Source organism: Castor canadensis, chromosome 10 (genome assembly GCF_047511655.1).
Source record: "Castor canadensis chromosome 10, mCasCan1.hap1v2, whole genome shotgun sequence".
Taxonomy (NCBI): Eukaryota; Metazoa; Chordata; class Mammalia; order Rodentia; family Castoridae; genus Castor; species Castor canadensis.
In genome coordinates this window covers 87924061-87938719 of record NC_133395.1, presented here as the reverse complement: position 1 = coordinate 87938719, position 14659 = coordinate 87924061, and the positions used below count along the sequence as shown (strand labels likewise).

Genomic DNA, 14659 nt, shown 5'->3' with positions numbered 1-14659 from the left:
TCTCCTCCGACCCGGGGCCCCTCCACATCCCTTCCGATCCCGGGTTCCTGCCGGCCTCCCGGGGCGTTTCTCCCAGGCAGGCCTTCGCGGCCACTACACGGGGCTGAGCACTCGAGTCCTCGGGCGTCACGGGGCCCGCGGCCACGCCAAGCACGCACGACTCCCGGGTCTCGTCTGCTCCTGGGTGCCCTGGGCCTCTTCCCTGTGCCGCTGCTGGGTCTTGTGCCCCTGCTTGGCCTCCTTCAGACCCGGCCCCGTGCTACGCGGCCACGTGCTACAGGATCGTGCCAGCAGAACTGGCCCTGGCTGAGCCCCGTACCCACCCTCCTGCCATCCCTGGCCCTGCTAGCAAATGGCAGAGATCCTCTGGCCTCCGAGCCCAGACAAAAATCCTGATGCAGTTGGCCGAGGGGCCGCAAACCAAGGCTTCGCTTGTTCCCGCTCAGGCCCCAGCCATACCCTCTTGTCCTTCGGCTGCTCGTGTGTGGGGTGGGGGAGAGGAGGGTGCGTCCCCGTGCGTGCGTGCGTGGTCTGGGTGTCTCTGCGTGGTGTGTGTGTGTGTGTGTGTGTGTGTGTGTGTGTTAGATGCCGTGCCTGGTGTAGGTGGGGAAGAGCAAGCCCTCACGCACAGAGCCCCATCACACACTGGGGCCGGGCCGAGGGGGTCAATCTGCTCGGCCTGATTGCGTTGGGCATACATTGCAGAAGGTGGGTTTTCCAAGGCGGAGCAGAGGGTCCCGGCACCTGAGGTTGTCCACGGGGAGAATGTCTGTTCCACGGGGGCAAGCGGTCCCTTCCGTCGTGCCCAAGCCCATGTGACCCCGAAGGCCAGGTGGCCCCGGTCCTTGAGCTGACTGAGGAGTGCTTTGAGACCCGGAGGGTGGCACAGGCGACTGGGCGCCAGCGGCGGCCCTCCCTCCCTTTGAGCGGGACGGGGAGCTGCCGCTGGCATCCGGAGCTCTGGCGGCCTGCGCCCTCTGTCCCTGTGACCGCAGGCTCTGCCGTGGGAGGCGGGATCCCACGTAGAGGTCGCGCGCTGGCTGCCCTGTCTTGGGTTGAGCGACGGAGCGCGACGTGGAGCAGCACCCGACTGAGGCTCCCTGCTTCTCTGTCCCCTGGCGTCTTACCCTGGACCCAGTGCACCACCTTGTGGCGAGCCCAGGTGTGGCGCGTCCCGCTGTGGGGCCCGCTGGGGTGCAGGACCCACTTTCTCATGGCTTCCGCACGTCCCTCCCCGCCCGCCTGGAGGGCAGTTGGGGAGCGGTCCCCAACGTGGCCTGGGACCAACCTCGCTGGTGACCCGTGTCGCGGGCGCGCGCCCCAGGAGAGTGTGGGGAGGGGAGAGGATTCGGGGACGTAGCTGTGAGGATTCGGTGTGCGTGGGTCTGGCTGGTGGCCCGGACGGGGTCGGGGTCGTGGTCACGGTGGGTCGTTGTGGTGGTGGTGGTGGTGGTGGTGCTGGGGGTGGTGGTGGTGGTGGGGGGGGTGGTGGCGAAGTCCCCGAAGACAAAAGGAGCAGCGAGGGAGGGAGGAGCAAAAGCCTACAGCACCCGGTATTCCCAGGCGGTCTCCCATTCAAGTACTAACCAGGCCCGACCCTGCTTAGCTTCCGAGATCAGACGAGATCGGGCGCGTTCAGGGTGGTATGGCCGTAGACGCTAGCCGCCGCCTCCGGGAGCCCCAAGAGCCTGCCGAGGGCCCCGGCGTGCGTCTCCACGCTGCTCTCCTGGCACGGCTGGGAGTCCGGGTGGGGGCTGGCAGCCCGGGGCCAGCGGCCAGAGGCCCCACGCGCCTGCTCGGGCAGCCGGTCTCGCCCAGGTGGCCGCTGGGTGGCTTTCTTCCCGAGGTGTCCTGCTGCCAGGACGAGGGTCAAGTTTTCTCGGGGGAAAATTTCTCAGTGCTCTCGGGCGCTTGTTCTTCTGGGAATGTCCACTGCTGTGGCCAAGGCGGGGGACGCACAGCTCGGGCCAGGGCAAGCAGCCGCCCTCCTCCGTCGCCTCCTGGAGCCGTATCCTTGGGTGGGTGCGTGGCTCCCAGCGGAGGTCTCGGGGACCCTTCCGGTCCTCTTCGTCCGGAAAGCGCCACTGCCCCTCCAGCCCACCAGGAAAACGGCAGCCGCGCCCTTCGCCGACCCGCTCCGCCCTCCTCCACACTCAGGGCCTGGGGCTGCGGGGCTGAATCGTGAGGCTTTCCAGCCCAGGACTTCACCTCTGGCCCCTTTCACACCCGGGATCTTGGGAAGAAGAAACAAAACCAAACACAGCCAAAGCCATCTCCTCCGACCCGGGGCCCCTCCACATCCCTTCCGATCCCGGGTTCCTGCCGGCCTCCCGGGGCGTTTCTCCCAGGCAGGCCTTCGCGGCCACTACACGGGGCTGAGCACTCGAGTCCTCGGGCGTCACGGGGCCCGCGGCCACGCCAAGCACGCACGACTCCCGGGTCTCGTCTGCTCCTGGGTGCCCTGGGCCTCTTCCCTGTGCCGCTGCTGGGTCTTGTGCCCCTGCTTGGCCTCCTTCAGACCCGGCCCCGTGCTACGCGGCCACGTGCTACAGGATCGTGCCAGCAGAACTGGCCCTGGCTGAGCCCCGTACCCACCCTCCTGCCATCCCTGGCCCTGCTAGCAAATGGCAGAGATCCTCTGGCCTCCGAGCCCAGACAAAAATCCTGATGCAGTTGGCCGAGGGGCCGCAAACCAAGGCTTCGCTTGTTCCCGCTCAGGCCCCAGCCATACCCTCTTGTCCTTCGGCTGCTCGTGTGTCGGGTGGGGGAGAGGAGGGTGCGTCCCCGTGCGTGCGTGCGTGGTCTGGGTGTCTCTGCGTGGTGTGTGTGTGTGTGTGTGTGTGTGTTAGATGCCGTGCCTGGTGTAGGTGGGGAAGAGCAAGCCCTCACGCACAGAGCCCCATCACACACTGGGGCCGGGCCGAGGGGGTCAATCTGCTCGGCCTGATTGCGTTGGGCATACATTGCAGAAGGTGGGTTTTCCAAGGCGGAGCAGAGGGTCCCGGCACCTGAGGTTGTCCACGGGGAGAATGTCTGTTCCACGGGGGCAAGCGGTCCCTTCCGTCGTGCCCAAGCCCATGTGACCCCGAAGGCCAGGTGGCCCCGGTCCTTGAGCTGACTGAGGAGTGCTTTGAGACCCGGAGGGTGGCACAGGCGACTGGGCGCCAGCGGCGGCCCTCCCTCCCTTTGAGCGGGACGGGGAGCTGCCGCTGGCGTCCGGAGCTCTGGCGGCCTGCGCCCTCTGTCCCTGTGACCGCAGGCTCTGCCGTGGGAGGCGGGATCCCACGTAGAGGTCGCGCGCTGGCTGCCCTGTCTTGGGTTGAGCGACGGAGCGCGACGTGGAGCAGCACCCGACTGAGGCTCCCTGCTTCTCTGTCCCCTGGCGTCTTGCCCTGGACCCAGTGCACCACCTTGTGGCGAGCCCAGGTGTGGCGCGTCCCGCTGTGGGGCCCGCTGGGGTGCAGGACCCACTTTCTCATGGCTTCCGCACGTCCCTCCCCGCCCGCCTGGAGGGCAGTTGGGGAGCGGTCCCCAACGTGGCCTGGGACCAACCTCGCTGGTGACCCGTGTCGCGGGCGCGCGCCCCAGGAGAGTGTGGGGAGGGGAGAGGATTCGGGGACGTAGCTGTGAGGATTCGGTGTGCGTGGGTCTGGCGGGTGGCCCGGACGGGGTCGGGGTCGTGGTCACGGTGGGTCGTTGTGGTGGTGGTGGTGGTGGTGGTGCTGGGGGTGGTGGTGGTGGTGGGGGGGGTGGTGGCGAAGTCCCCGAAGACAAAAGGAGCAGCGAGGGAGGGAGGAGCAAAAGCCTACAGCACCCGGTATTCCCAGGCGGTCTCCCATCCAAGTACTAACCAGGCCCGACCCTGCTTAGCTTCCGAGATCAGACGAGATCGGGCGCGTTCAGGGTGGTATGGCCGTAGACGCTAGCCGCCGCCTCCGGGAGCCCCAAGAGCCTGCCGAGGGCCCCGGCGTGCGTCTCCACGCTGCTCTCCTGGCACGGCTGGGAGTCCGGGTGGGGGCTGGCAGCCCGGGGCCAGCGGCCAGAGGCCCCGCGCGCCTGCTCGGGCAGCCGGTCTCGCCCAGGTGGCCGCTGGGTGGCTTTCTTCCCGAGGTGTCCTGCTGCCAGGACGAGGGTCAAGTTTTCTCGGGGGAACATTTCTCAGTGCTCTCGGGCGCTTGTTCTTCTGGGAATGTCCACTGCTGTGGCCAAGGCGGGGGACGCACAGCTCGGGCCAGGGCAAGCAGCCGCCCTCCTCCGTCGCCTCCTGGAGCCGTATCCTTGGGTGGGTGCGTGGCTCCCAGCGGAGGTCTCGGGGACCCTTCCGGTCCTCTTCGTCCGGAAAGCGCCACTGTCCCTCCAGCCCATCAGGAAAACGGCAGCCGCGCCCTTCGCCGACCCGCTCCGCCCTCCTCCACACTCAGGGCCTGGGGCTGCGGGGCTGAATCGTGAGGCTTTCCAGCCCAGGACTTCACCTCTGGCCCCTTTCACACCCGGGATCTTGGGAAGAAGAAACAAAACCAAACACAGCCAAAGCCATCTCCTCCGACCCGGGGCCCCTCCACATCCCTTCCGATCCCGGGTTCCTGCCGGCCTCCCGGGGCGTTTCTCCCAGGCAGGCCTTCGCGGCCACTACACGGGGCTGAGCACTCGAGTCCTCGGGCGTCACGGGGCCCGCGGCCACGCCAAGCACGCACGACTCCCGGGTCTCGTCTGCTCCTGGGTGCCCTGGGCCTCTTCCCTGTGCCTCTGCTGGGTCTTGTGCCCCTGCTTGGCCTCCTTCAGACCCGGCCCCGTGCTACGCGGCCACGTGCTACAGGATCGTGCCAGCAGAACTGGCCCTGGCTGAGCCCCGTACCCACCCTCCTGCCATCCCTGGCCCTGCTAGCAAATGGCAGAGATCCTCTGGCCTCCGAGCCCAGACAAAAATCCTGATGCAGTTGGCCGAGGGGCCGCAAACCAAGGCTTCGCTTGTTCCCGCTCAGGCCCCAGCCATACCCTCTTGTCCTTCGGCTGCTCGTGTGTGGGGTGGGGGAGAGGAGGGTGCGTCCCCGTGCGTGCGTGCGTGGTCTGGGTGTCTCTGCGTGGTGTGTGTGTGTGTGTGTGTGTGTGTTAGATGCCGTGCCTGGTGTAGGTGGGGAAGAGCAAGCCCTCACGCACAGAGCCCCATCACACACTGGGGCCGGGCCGAGGGGGTCAATCTGCTCGGCCTGATTGCGTTGGGCATACATTGCAGAAGGTGGGTTTTCCCAGGCGGAGCAGAGGGTCCCGGCACCTGAGGTTGTCCACGGGGAGAATGTCTGTTCCACGGGGGCAAGCGGTCCCTTCCGTCGTGCCCAAGCCCATGTGACCCCGAAGGCCAGGTGGCCCCGGTCCTTGAGCTGACTGAGGAGTGCTTTGAGACCCGGAGGGTGGCACAGGCGACTGGGCGCCAGCGGCGGCCCTCCCTCCCTTTGAGCGGGACGGGGAGCTGCCGCTGGCATCCGGAGCTCTGGCGGCCTGCGCCCTCTGTCCCTGTGACCGCAGGCTCTGCCGTGGGAGGCGGGATCCCACGTAGAGGTCGCGCGCTGGCTGCCCTGTCTTGGGTTGAGCGACGGAGGGCGACGTGGAGCAGCACCCGACTGAGGCTCCCTGCTTCTCTGTCCCCTGGCGTCTTGCCCTGGACCCAGTGCACCACCTTGTGGCGAGCCCAGGTGTGGCGCGTCCCGCTGTGGGGCCCGCTGGGGTGCAGGACCCACTTTCTCATGGCTTCCGCACGTCCCTCCCCGCCCGCCTGGAGGGCAGTTGGGGAGCGGTCCCCAACGTGGCCTGGGACCAACCTCGCTGGTGACCCGTGTCGCGGGCGCGCGCCCCAGGAGAGTGTGGGGAGGGGAGAGGATTCGGGGACGTAGCTGTGAGGATTCGGTGTGCGTGGGTCTGGCGGGTGGCCCGGACGGGGTCGGGGTCGTGGTCACGGTGGGTCGTTGTGGTGGTGGTGGTGGTGGTGGTGCTGGGGGTGGTGGTGGTGGTGGGGGGGGTGGTGGCGAAGTCCCCGAAGACAAAAGGAGCAGCGAGGGAGGGAGGAGCAAAAGCCTACAGCACCCGGTATTCCCAGGCGGTCTCCCATCCAAGTACTAACCAGGCCCGACCCTGCTTAGCTTCCGAGATCAGACGAGATCGGGCGCGTTCAGGGTGGTATGGCCGTAGACGCTAGCCGCCGCCTCCGGGAGCCCCAAGAGCCTGCCGAGGGCCCCGGCGTGCGTCTCCACGCTGCTCTCCTGGCACGGCTGGGAGTCCGGGTGGGGGCTGGCAGCCCGGGGCCAGCGGCCAGAGGCCCCGCGCGCCTGCTCGGGCAGCCGGTCTCGCCCAGGTGGCCGCTGGGTGGCTTTCTTCCCGAGGTGTCCTGCTGCCAGGACGAGGGTCAAGTTTTCTCGGGGGAAAATTTCTCAGTGCTCTCGGGCGCTTGTTCTTCTGGGAATGTCCACTGCTGTGGCCAAGGCGGGGGACGCACAGCTCGGGCCAGGGCAAGCAGCCGCCCTCCTCCGTCGCCTCCTGGAGCCGTATCCTTGGGTGGGTGCGTGGCTCCCAGCGGAGGTCTCGGGGACCCTTCCGGTCCTCTTCGTCCGGAAAGCGCCACTGCCCCTCCAGCCCATCAGGAAAACGGCAGCCGCGCCCTTCGCCGACCCGCTCCGCCCTCCTCCACACTCAGGGCCTGGGGCTGCGGGGCTGAATCGTGAGGCTTTCCAGCCCAGGACTTCACCTCTGGCCCCTTTCACACCCGGGATCTTGGGAAGAAGAAACAAAACCAAACACAGCCAAAGCCATCTCCTCCGACCCGGGGCCCCTCCACATCCCTTCCGATCCCGGGTTCCTGCCGGCCTCCCGGGGCGTTTCTCCCAGGCAGGCCTTCGCGGCCACTACACGGGGCTGAGCACTCGAGTCCTCGGGCGTCACGGGGCCCGCGGCCACGCCAAGCACGCACGACTCCCGGGTCTCGTCTGCTCCTGGGTGCCCTGGGCCTCTTCCCTGTGCCGCTGCTGGGTCTTGTGCCCCTGCTTGGCCTCCTTCAGACCCGGCCCCGTGCTACGCGGCCACGTGCTACAGGATCGTGCCAGCAGAACTGGCCCTGGCTGAGCCCCGTACCCACCCTCCTGCCATCCCTGGCCCTGCTAGCAAATGGCAGAGATCCTCTGGCCTCCGAGCCCAGACAAAAATCCTGATGCAGTTGGCCGAGGGGCCGCAAACCAAGGCTTCGCTTGTTCCCGCTCAGGCCCCAGCCATACCCTCTTGTCCTTCGGCTGCTCGTGTGTGGGGTGGGGGAGAGGAGGGTGCGTCCCCGTGCGTGCGTGCGTGGTCTGGGTGTCTCTGCGTGGTGTGTGTGTGTGTGTGTGTGTGTGTTAGATGCCGTGCCAGGTGTAGGTGGGGAAGAGCAAGCCCTCACGCACAGAGCCCCATCACACACTGGGGCCGGGCCGAGGGGGTCAATCTGCTCGGCCTGATTGCGTTGGACATACATTGCAGAAGGTGGGTTTTCCAAGGCGGAGCAGAGGGTCCCGGCACCTGAGGTTGTCCACGGGGAGAATGTCTGTTCCACGGGGGCAAGCGGTCCCTTCCGTCGTGCCCAAGCCCATGTGACCCCGAAGGCCAGGTGGCCCCGGTCCTTGAGCTGACTGAGGAGTGCTTTGAGACCCGGAGGGTGGCACAGGCGACTGGGCGCCAGCGGCGGCCCTCCCTCCCTTTGAGCGGGACGGGGAGCTGCCGCTGGCATCCGGAGCTCTGGCGGCCTGCTCCCTCTGTCCCTGTGACCGCAGGCTCTGCCGTGGGAGGCGGGATCCCACGTAGAGGTCGCGCGCTGGCTGCCCTGTCTTGGGTTGAGCGACGGAGCGCGACGTGGAGCAGCACCCGACTGAGGCTCCCTGCTTCTCTGTCCCCTGGCGTCTTGCCCTGGACCCAGTGCACCACCTTGTGGCGAGCCCAGGTGTGGCGCGTCCCGCTGTGGGGCCCGCTGGGGTGCAGGACCCACTTTCTCATGGCTTCCGCACGTCCCTCCCCGCCCGCCTGGAGGGCAGTTGGGGAGCGGTCCCCAACGTGGCCTGGGACCAACCTCGCTGGTGACCCGTGTCGCGGGCGCGCGCCCCAGGAGAGTGTGGGGAGGGGAGAGGATTCGGGGACGTAGCTGTGAGGATTCGGTGTGCGTGGGTCTGGCGGGTGGCCCGGACGGGGTCGGGGTCGTGGTCACGGTGGGTCGTTGTGGTGGTGGTGGTGGTGGTGGTGCTGGGGGTGGTGGTGGTGGTGGGGGGGGTGGTGGCGAAGTCCCCGAAGACAAAAGGAGCAGCGAGGGAGGGAGGAGCAAAAGCCTACAGCACCCGGTATTCCCAGGCGGTCTCCCATCCAAGTACTAACCAGGCCCGACCCTGCTTAGCTTCCGAGATCAGACGAGATCGGGCGCGTTCAGGGTGGTATGGCCGTAGACGCTAGCCGCCGCCTCCGGGAGCCCCAAGAGCCTGCCGAGGGCCCCGGCGTGCGTCTCCACGCTGCTCTCCTGGCACGGCTGGGAGTCCGGGTGGGGGCTGGCAGCCCGGGGCCAGCGGCCAGAGGCCCCGCGCGCCTGCTCGGGCAGCCGGTCTCGCCCAGGTGGCCGCTGGGTGGCTTTCTTCCCGAGGTGTCCTGCTGCCAGGACGAGGGTCAAGTTTTCTCGGGGGAAAATTTCTCAGTGCTCTCGGGCGCTTGTTCTTCTGGGAATGTCCACTGCTGTGGCCAAGGCGGGGGACGCACAGCTCGGGCCAGGGCAAGCAGCCGCCCTCCTCCGTCGCCTCCTGGAGCCGTATCCTTGGGTGGGTGCGTGGCTCCCAGCGGAGGTCTCGGGGACCCTTCCGGTCCTCTTCGTCCGGAAAGCGCCACTGCCCCTCCAGCCCATCAGGAAAACGGCAGCCGCGCCCTTCGCCGACCCGCTCCGCCCTCCTCCACACTCAGGGCCTGGGGCTGCGGGGCTGAATCGTGAGGCTTTCCAGCCCAGGACTTCACCTCTGGCCCCTTTCACACCCGGGATCTTGGGAAGAAGAAACAAAACCAAACACAGCCAAAGCCATCTCCTCCGACCCGGGGCCCCTCCACATCCCTTCCGATCCCGGGTTCCTGCCGGCCTCCCGGGGCGTTTCTCCCAGGCAGGCCTTCGCGGCCACTACACGGGGCTGAGCACTCGAGTCCTCGGGCGTCACGGGGCCCGCGGCCACGCCAAGCACGCACGACTCCCGGGTCTCGTCTGCTCCTGGGTGCCCTGGGCCTCTTCCCTGTGCCGCTGCTGGGTCTTGTGCCCCTGCTTGGCCTCCTTCAGACCCGGCCCCGTGCTACGCGGCCACGTGCTACAGGATCGTGCCAGCAGAACTGGCCCTGGCTGAGCCCCGTACCCACCCTCCTGCCATCCCTGGCCCTGCTAGCAAATGGCAGAGATCCTCTGGCCTCCGAGCCCAGACAAAAATCCTGATGCAGTTGGCCGAGGGGCCGCAAACCAAGGCTTCGCTTGTTCCCGCTCAGGCCCCAGCCATACCCTCTTGTCCTTCGGCTGCTCGTGTGTGGGGTGGGGGAGAGGAGGGTGCGTCCCCGTGCGTGCGTGCGTGGTCTGGGTGTCTCTGCGTGGTGTGTGTGTGTGTGTGTGTGTGTGTTAGATGCCGTGCCAGGTGTAGGTGGGGAAGAGCAAGCCCTCACGCACAGAGCCCCATCACACACTGGGGCCGGGCCGAGGGGGTCAATCTGCTCGGCCTGATTGCGTTGGGCATACATTGCAGAAGGTGGGTTTTCCAAGGCGGAGCAGAGGGTCCTGGCACCTGAGGTTGTCCACGGGGAGAATGTCTGTTCCACGGGGGCAAGCGGTCCCTTCCGTCGTGCCCAAGCCCATGTGACCCCGAAGGCCAGGTGGCCCCGGTCCTTGAGCTGACTGAGGAGTGCTTTGAGACCCGGAGGGTGGCACAGGCGACTGGGCGCCAGCGGCGGCCCTCCCTCCCTTTGAGCGGGACGGGGAGCTGCCGCTGGCATCCGGAGCTCTGGCGGCCTGCGCCCTCTGTCCCTGTGACCGCAGGCTCTGCCGTGGGAGGCGGGATCCCACGTAGAGGTCGCGCGCTGGCTGCCCTGTCTTGGGTTGAGCGACGGAGCGCGACGTGGAGCAGCACCCGACTGAGGCTCCCTGCTTCTCTGTCCCCTGGCGTCTTGCCCTGGACCCAGTGCACCACCTTGTGGCGAGCCCAGGTGTGGCGCGTCCCGCTGTGGGGCCCGCTGGGGTGCAGGACCCACTTTCTCATGGCTTCCGCACGTCCCTCCCCGCCCGCCTGGAGGGCAGTTGGGGAGCGGTCCCCAACGTGGCCTGGGACCAACCTCGCTGGTGACCCGTGTCGCGGGCGCGCGCCCCAGGAGAGTGTGGGGAGGGGAGAGGATTCGGGGACGTAGCTGTGAGGATTCGGTGTGCGTGGGTCTGGCGGGTGGCCCGGACGGGGTCGGGGTCGTGGTCACGGTGGGTCGTTGTGGTGGTGGTGGTGGTGGTGGTGCTGGGGGTGGTGGTGGTGGTGGGGGGGGTGGTGGCGAAGTCCCCGAAGACAAAAGGAGCAGCGAGGGAGGGAGGAGCAAAAGCCTACAGCACCCGGTATTCCCAGGCGGTCTCCCATCCAAGTACTAACCAGGCCCGACCCTGCTTAGCTTCCGAGATCAGACGAGATCGGGCGCGTTCAGGGTGGTATGGCCGTAGACGCTAGCCGCCGCCTCCGGGAGCCCCAAGAGCCTGCCGAGGGCCCCGGCGTGCGTCTCCACGCTGCTCTCCTGGCACGGCTGGGAGTCCGGGTGGGGGCTGGCAGCCCGGGGCCAGCGGCCAGAGGCCCCGCGCGCCTGCTCGGGCAGCCGGTCTCGCCCAGGTGGCCGCTGGGTGGCTTTCTTCCCGAGGTGTCCTGCTGCCAGGACGAGGGTCAAGTTTTCTCGGGGGAAAATTTCTCAGTGCTCTCGGGCGCTTGTTCTTCTGGGAATGTCCACTGCTGTGGCCAAGGCGGGGGACGCACAGCTCGGGCCAGGGCAAGCAGCCGCCCTCCTCCGTCGCCTCCTGGAGCCGTATCCTTGGGTGGGTGCGTGGCTCCCAGCGGAGGTCTCGGGGACCCTTCCGGTCCTCTTCGTCCGGAAAGCGCCACTGCCCCTCCAGCCCATCAGGAAAACGGCAGCCGCGCCCTTCGCCGACCCGCTCCGCCCTCCTCCACACTCAGGGCCTGGGGCTGCGGGGCTGAATCGTGAGGCTTTCCAGCCCAGGACTTCACCTCTGGCCCCTTTCACACCCGGGATCTTGGGAAGAAGAAACAAAACCAAACACAGCCAAAGCCATCTCCTCCGACCCGGGGCCCCTCCACATCCCTTCCGATCCCGGGTTCCTGCCGGCCTCCCGGGGCGTTTCTCCCAGGCAGGCCTTCGCGGCCACTACACGGGGCTGAGCACTCGAGTCCTCGGGCGTCACGGGGCCCGCGGCCACGCCAAGCACGCACGACTCCCGGGTCTCGTCTGCTCCTGGGTGCCCTGGGCCTCTTCCCTGTGCCGCTGCTGGGTCTTGTGCCCCTGCTTGGCCTCCTTCAGACCCGGCCCCGTGCTACGCGGCCACGTGCTACAGGATCGTGCCAGCAGAACTGGCCCTGGCTGAGCCCCGTACCCACCCTCCTGCCATCCCTGGCCCTGCTAGCAAATGGCAGAGATCCTCTGGCCTCCGAGCCCAGACAAAAATCCTGATGCAGTTGGCCGAGGGGCCGCAAACCAAGGCTTCGCTTGTTCCCGCTCAGGCCCCAGCCATACCCTCTTGTCCTTCGGCTGCTCGTGTGTGGGGTGGGGGAGAGGAGGGTGCGTCCCCGTGCGTGCGTGCGTGGTCTGGGTGTCTCTGCGTGGTGTGTGTGTGTGTGTGTGTGTGTGTTAGATGCCGTGCCTGGTGTAGGTGGGGAAGAGCAAGCCCTCACGCACAGAGCCCCATCACACACTGGGGCCGGGCCGAGGGGGTCAATCTGCTCGGCCTGATTGCGTTGGGCATACATTGCAGAAGGTGGGTTTTCCAAGGCGGAGCAGAGGGTCCCGGCACCTGAGGTTGTCCACGGGGAGAATGTCTGTTCCACGGGGGCAAGCGGTCCCTTCCGTCGTGCCCAAGCCCATGTGACCCCGAAGGCCAGGTGGCCCCGGTCCTTGAGCTGACTGAGGAGTGCTTTGAGACCCGGAGGGTGGCACAGGCGACTGGGCGCCAGCGGCGGCCCTCCCTCCCTTTGAGCGGGACGGGGAGCTGCCGCTGGCATCCGGAGCTCTGGCGGCCTGCGCCCTCTGTCCCTGTGACCGCAGGCTCTGCCGTGGGAGGCGGGATCCCACGTAGAGGTCGCGCGCTGGCTGCCCTGTCTTGGGTTGAGCGACGGAGCGCGACGTGGAGCAGCACCCGACTGAGGCTCCCTGCTTCTCTGTCCCCTGGCGTCTTGCCCTGGACCCAGTGCACCACCTTGTGGCGAGCCCAGGTGTGGCGCGTCCCGCTGTGGGGCCCGCTGGGGTGCAGGACCCACTTTCTCATGGCTTCCGCACGTCCCTCCCCGCCCGCCTGGAGGGCAGTTGGGGAGCGGTCCCCAACGTGGCCTGGGACCAACCTCGCTGGTGACCCGTGTCGCGGGCGCGCGCCCCAGGAGAGTGTGGGGAGGGGAGAGGATTCGGGGACGTAGCTGTGAGGATTCGGTGTGCGTGGGTCTGGCGGGTGGCCCGGACGGGGTCGGGGTCGTGGTCACGGTGGGTCGTTGTGGTGGTGGTGGTGGTGGTGGTGCTGGGGGTGGTGGTGGTGGTGGGGGGGGTGGTGGCGAAGTCCCCGAAGACAAAAGGAGCAGCGAGGGAGGGAGGAGCAAAAGCCTACAGCACCCGGTATTCCCAGGCGGTCTCCCATCCAAGTACTAACCAGGCCCGACCCTGCTTAGCTTCCGAGATCAGACGAGATCGGGCGCGTTCAGGGTGGTATGGCCGTAGACGCTAGCCGCCGCCTCCGGGAGCCCCAAGAGCCTGCCGAGGGCCCCGGCGTGCGTCTCCACGCTGCTCTCCTGGCACGGCTGGGAGTCCGGGTGGGGGCTGGCAGCCCGGGGCCAGCGGCCAGAGGCCCCGCGCGCCTGCTCGGGCAGCCGGTCTCGCCCAGGTGGCCGCTGGGTGGCTTTCTTCCCGAGGTGTCCTGCTGCCAGGACGAGGGTCAAGTTTTCTCGGGGGAAAATTTCTCAGTGCTCTCGGGCGCTTGTTCTTCTGGGAATGTCCACTGCTGTGGCCAAGGCGGGGGACGCACAGCTCGGGCCAGGGCAAGCAGCCGCCCTCCTCCGTCGCCTCCTGGAGCCGTATCCTTGGGTGGGTGCGTGGCTCCCAGCGGAGGTCTCGGGGACCCTTCCGGTCCTCTTCGTCCGGAAAGCGCCACTGCCCCTCCAGCCCATCAGGAAAACGGCAGCCGCGCCCTTCGCCGACCCGCTCCGCCCTCCTCCACACTCAGGGCCTGGGGCTGCGGGGCTGAATCGTGAGGCTTTCCAGCCCAGGACTTCACCTCTGGCCCCTTTCACACCCGGGATCTTGGGAAGAAGAAACAAAACCAAACACAGCCAAAGCCATCTCCTCCGACCCGGGGCCCCTCCACATCCCTTCCGATCCCGGGTTCCTGCCGGCCTCCCGGGGCGTTTCTCCCAGGCAGGCCTTCGCGGCCACTACACGGGGCTGAGCACTCGAGTCCTCGGGCGTCACGGGGCCCGCGGCCACGCCAAGCACGCACGACTCCCGGGTCTCGTCTGCTCCTGGGTGCCCTGGGCCTCTTCCCTGTGCCGCTGCTGGGTCTTGTGCCCCTGCTTGGCCTCCTTCAGACCCGGCCCCGTGCTACGCGGCCACGTGCTACAGGATCGTGCCAGCAGAACTGGCCCTGGCTGAGCCCCGTACCCACCCTCCTGCCATCCCTGGCCCTGCTAGCAAATGGCAGAGATCCTCTGGCCTCCGAGCCCAGACAAAAATCCTGATGCAGTTGGCCGAGGGGCCGCAAACCAAGGCTTCGCTTGTTCCCGCTCAGGCCCCAGCCATACCCTCTTGTCCTTCGGCTGCTCGTGTGTGGGGTGGGGGAGAGGAGGGTGCGTCCCCGTGCGTGCGTGCGTGGTCTGGGTGTCTCTGCGTGGTGTGTGTGTGTGTGTGTGTGTGTGTTAGATGCCGTGCCAGGTGTAGGTGGGGAAGAGCAAGCCCTCACGCACAGAGCCCCATCACACACTGGGGCCGGGCCGAGGGGGTCAATCTGCTCGGCCTGATTGCGTTGGGCATACATTGCAGAAGGTGGGTTTTCCAAGGCGGAGCAGAGGGTCCCGGCACCTGAGGTTGTCCACGGGGAGAATGTCTGTTCCACGGGGGCAAGCGGTCCCTTCCGTCGTGCCCAAGCCCATGTGACCCCGAAGGCCAGGTGGCCCCGGTCCTTGAGCTGACTGAGGAGTGCTTTGAGACCCGGAGGGTGGCACAGGCGACTGGGCGCCAGCGGCGGCCCTCCCTCCCTTTGAGCGGGACGGGGAGCTGCCGCTGGCATCCGGAGCTCTGGCGGCCTGCGCCCTCTGTCCCTGTGACCGCAGGCTCTGCCGTGGGAGGCGGGATCCCACGTAGAGGTCGCGCGCTGGCTGCCCTGTCTTGGGTTGAGCGACGGAGCGCGACG

The 14659-nt window shown here is 67.8% G+C and overlaps 6 non-coding genes across 6 annotated transcripts; all 6 read right to left on the bottom strand.

Moving 5' to 3' along the window:
- Nucleotides 1-1538: 1538 nt before the first annotated feature.
- On the bottom strand, nucleotides 1539-1657 carry LOC141412510 (5S ribosomal RNA). Its single transcript, XR_012437352.1, has one exon. It is a non-coding gene; the product is annotated as a 5S ribosomal RNA (ribosomal RNA).
- A 2145-nt stretch (nucleotides 1658-3802) lies between these two features.
- LOC141411703 (5S ribosomal RNA) lies at nucleotides 3803-3921 on the bottom strand. Its single transcript, XR_012436542.1, has one exon. It is a non-coding gene; the product is annotated as a 5S ribosomal RNA (ribosomal RNA).
- Nucleotides 3922-6066: 2145 nt separating this feature from the next.
- LOC141411702 (5S ribosomal RNA) lies at nucleotides 6067-6185 on the bottom strand. The gene has a single exon (XR_012436541.1). It is a non-coding gene; the product is annotated as a 5S ribosomal RNA (ribosomal RNA).
- Nucleotides 6186-8330: 2145 nt separating this feature from the next.
- Nucleotides 8331-8449, bottom strand: LOC141411701 (5S ribosomal RNA). The gene has a single exon (XR_012436540.1). It is a non-coding gene; the product is annotated as a 5S ribosomal RNA (ribosomal RNA).
- A 2145-nt stretch (nucleotides 8450-10594) lies between these two features.
- Nucleotides 10595-10713, bottom strand: LOC141411700 (5S ribosomal RNA). Its single transcript, XR_012436539.1, has one exon. It is a non-coding gene; the product is annotated as a 5S ribosomal RNA (ribosomal RNA).
- Nucleotides 10714-12858: 2145 nt separating this feature from the next.
- Nucleotides 12859-12977, bottom strand: LOC141411698 (5S ribosomal RNA). The gene has a single exon (XR_012436537.1). It is a non-coding gene; the product is annotated as a 5S ribosomal RNA (ribosomal RNA).
- Between the last annotated feature and the right edge of the window lie 1682 nt (nucleotides 12978-14659).